This window comes from Macrobrachium nipponense, chromosome 35 (genome assembly GCF_015104395.2).
Source record: "Macrobrachium nipponense isolate FS-2020 chromosome 35, ASM1510439v2, whole genome shotgun sequence".
Classification (NCBI taxonomy): domain Eukaryota; kingdom Metazoa; phylum Arthropoda; class Malacostraca; order Decapoda; family Palaemonidae; genus Macrobrachium; species Macrobrachium nipponense.
The window spans coordinates 27,135,595-27,139,777 of record NC_061096.1 but is presented as its reverse complement, the minus strand read 5'-3'; positions in this window follow the sequence as shown (position 1 = coordinate 27,139,777).

Sequence of the window (4,183 nt, the reverse complement as noted above, 5' to 3'; positions counted from 1 at the left end):
GATCTTTTTGGTCCCTAGGAGAGCTCCCCAACCTCTGTCCGATGCGTCGGAGTATAATTCTACGTCTGGGTTCCTTAATGTCAGGGAGAGACCCTCCTGCAATCTTTCCCTCGACATCCACCATCTCAAGTCGTTCTTGATCTCTTCCGACACTGGGAACGAATACGTGTCTGGTTGAGACTTCCGACACCAACTCGCTTTGAGATAAAACTGAAGAGATCTCATGTGAAGACGACCCAACTTTACAAACGTCTCTACTGATGATAACGTCCCTAGAAGACTCATCCATTCCAAGGCGGAGGAGGACTGACGATTCAGGAATTGGCTCACTTTTTTGAGGCAAGATTCTATTCTTTTTTCGGGGGACAGAAAAACCCGAAAAGTCTGAGAGTCCAGAATCATCCCCAAATAGGGGATCTTCTGGGACGGCACTAATTGAGACTTCTCCAGGTTGATGAAGAATTCCCAATTGACTCGCTAATGACAGTGTCTTCCATAAAGCCTTCACGCACTGTGTCCTCGAACCCGATCTGAGAAGCCAGTCGTCCAGGTAAAATGCTGCCAATTTATGCCCAACATATGCAGCCATTTCCCCAATGGAAGCAAGAACACGAGTAAATACTTGAGGGGCCATCGAAAGGCCGAAAACAAAGGGCTCTGAATTGATACGTCCTCTTCTTCGAACACAAATCTCAGGAACTCTTTGAACTCTGGTGAATCGGGACATGAAAGTAGGCGTCCTTCATGTCCAGGGACACCATCCAATCGCCTGGGCGAAGTGCCGGACATCACAGAATGATTTGTTTCCATATTGAACTTTGTCTTCAGCACAAAAAGGTTCAATGCGCTTACATCTAGCACTGGCCTCCAACCTCCCGAGGCTTTGGGAACTACAAAGAGTCTGTTGTAGAATCCCTGAGAACTGTCGAGGACTTCCTCTATTGCTCCCTTCTTGATGAGTGCATTTGACCTCTTGCTGCTAAAGCCAAAGCTCTCTCTGATCCTGGAGAATATGCTGTTAAGCTGATTGGTGTATCGGAGAGAGAGGATCTAAAACAAAAGGAATCGAGTATCCCTCTCGAAGAACTTGAACTACCATTGCTCTGCACCTCTTCGACTCCATTCTTCCCAAAAAAGATGGAGTCTTGCCCCTACTTGCACGTGAAGGAACGGCTTCTCACTTGTCCGAAGGTTTGGGGGGAGGTTTCTTTGAGGACTTGTACTGTGGCGCAAATTAGTCCTGGGTCGTTGCCACTTAGGTTTATTCCCTCGAAAGGGATGCTTCTGAAGAGGAGAAGACTTAGCTCCTGTCGTAGTAGGCTCTTTCGGACGTCTGGAAGACTGAAGAAGGAGATCATTAGTAGATTTCTTTTCTAAATCCGAAAGAATTTGCTGAATGGTTTCTTCAGGGAAAAGGATGAGATTTACAGAGAGGAGCAAAACATGAGAGCCGACTTCTGGTTATTAGTGACTCCTTTAGACACGAAAGAACACCACCTTTCTCTCTTCTTCATCACTCCCATTGTGAAAAGGGCTGCTAATTCTCCTGACCCATCTCTAACAGCCTTATCCGCACAGGACAGAACTCCTAACCAGTCTGTGGCAAAATCTTCTTCTAAAGACTGACCAAGTCTTCAATCTTGCGAGCTAAAGAGGCAATAAGTCCAGTCCACCAAAAAACTAAACTACCTCAAATACTTTAAAAATATTCTTCACCAAATGGTCCAGCTCTGAAGAAGAAAAACAAAATTTTAGCTGACGAAAAAGCTTTGCTCTTCGGTGTGAGTCCACTAAACCGGAGAAGTCTCCCTGGGAGGAGGCAGACACTCCCAAAGAAGGAACTTCTCCAGTTGCGTAGAAGCGATACCCTTTACTCTGAAGCTTAGAAGGTGGGAAAGCAAACGAAGCCTTACCTGTTTCCCTCTTCTTAGAAAGCCACTCTGTTGACTCCTTAAGGGCCTGCTTCGAGGACTGAGAAAGAACCAGTTTAGGTAGACACGAATACGCTGTCTTCTATCTTTAAACGAACATTGAAGGCGGTGAAGACGGAGAAGCAGGTTCAAAGTAATCTGGATAAGTGGACAGGAAAAATTTAAGAAGACTCGAATAAGCCGACGAACCTCCTTGTCATCTTGATCCAAAGCTTCCTCTTCAGAACTGCACGGAAGCAAGAGTCGAAATCAGGCTTATGTTCTAACCTACCCCGGTGGAGGATTTCAAAAACAAATCATAAGATCCTGGAAATGCTTCTTAAATGGAGCTAAGGTAGAATCGTCTAACACTGTAGCAGTCGATGGTCTTTCAGTCGAAGAACGATTCTTTCTAACAGGTGAAGTCTTCGCACCACAAGTCGACACAGGCGAACAACCCGTCGAAATTCCTATCGACTCACGGCGAGGGGAGTCGAACAAAGACGAGCGAATACGCTTCTCTGGACAGTAATACTGAGTCGAACGAAGACCTGAGCAGAAACTGCGACCGAGACTCGCTTGGGAGAGTCGAGCGATCGTGAACTTAATCGACAAAGTCTAGTCCCGAGAGCCATTGCTTTTAGCCGAAAAATGCGACTGCGGAGGAGATTCACTAAATATCACATCCGGAGCAAAAACTACACGAATGGTTGAGGACTCCAATGCCTCTTAGACTTCTTAACAGGAGTCGGTGACGAATCACCCGCAAGAATCGAATGTCTTTTTAACGGTCGAGACACCAAATCACCTCGCCTTTTTGCGCACTGGCGATTGCACTTCCGAATCAGAAGACAGACGAGAATCACAAACACTAACACCACCACATCTTTTTGGACGACACCCGCGAGTCGACGGAGTCGACGGCTGACCGTGGGCAAACTCCCCCCATGACTCCTTCCGACCTCCGGTATGTCTTCTCCCGGTTGCGGGGGAGCGGGACAGTGACCTTCGTCTGGGAGTCGAGGGGAACGGACAACCGCCTCCTCAGGCGCAACATTAACACTTTGCACTGCACTAGATTTCACTGTACTATCTACGAAAGCTTTTAAAAGACATTCCTAACTTCATAACTGATTCAGCTAACACTTCGCGAACTTTTATCCATCTTAGACTCAAGCAAGGCAATGGTGTTGGGTTCGGAAACATGGGCAACTTGAACAGGGGTAATCAAAGGAGAAGTAGGAGGGACTATTAATTGGAGAAATATTCTCTAATAAAGGAGAGGCAAGAGGAGACTTATTTGTCTCCGAAGGAACAGGAGTAGTTTCTAACCTATTCTTACTACTAGCCCTAAGAGCTGCCTTCCTCTTCCTATCTTTTTCTCCATTTCTCAGCATGCGATCTAACCGCCTTCCATCCCTGTTCATCCAATTCTTTTACATTCATCACATGTCACATCCATACCATTACAATTTTGTCCTCTGCATTTAGTGCACTTAAGATGCGGATCGTGACATAACTTAGCTAATCTTGTTTTGCAGCCAGCGCTGCAAACCTTACAGCAGATGAACTAGAATCTGACATAATTTAGCAACTGGCAAGAAAAAACCAAAACTTGTACATCACCAAACAAAAACCAAAATCCAAAATGGCGACGCAGGAGACTGCAGCGAAAATCTCACAGGTGTTACCCCGTGAGCGGCAGAAACGAAAATTGACGGTAGAAGGCTAGCAGTTACCCACCCAGGGTTCCCGGATGTGGGCGGGTCTTGTATCACCTATACTTAAGATAGCAACGCCGCTGGCGCCAACAATTTGAATTTCGACTGCCGTAGGTAAGAAGCTATAAGCTATGTAACTGTTCGGTAAGTCACTTATGTGAAAGTACTTTTTTGGAGGGTCGCTTAACACGCGGTGGAAACTTGATCCGCTAGTCTAGTCGGTTTCCCCTAAGCAATCAAAATAGGCTAATATAGGAAACTAATTTCCAAAGAAATACCCTTCGCGCCAAAAAATTTCATAACCTAGAGGATGAAACACCAAATGGCCACCTGGATTCTATCGTAGCGCGACCACCTACCTGAAAAAGTACATTAACAAGTCCTGTAACCCGGGATAGACATTAGTCAAGAGCCGACGTCATCCGTCGAAGCAACGCCTCAAGACCTCTACTATTTTTCTCTCAAAATACGTTCTTTCTCCCAAGTCGCAAATGAAGGCTATAATTTTGAGATTTTCGGAAAGGCGGTCGCCAGGTGGCCGTTTGGTATTTT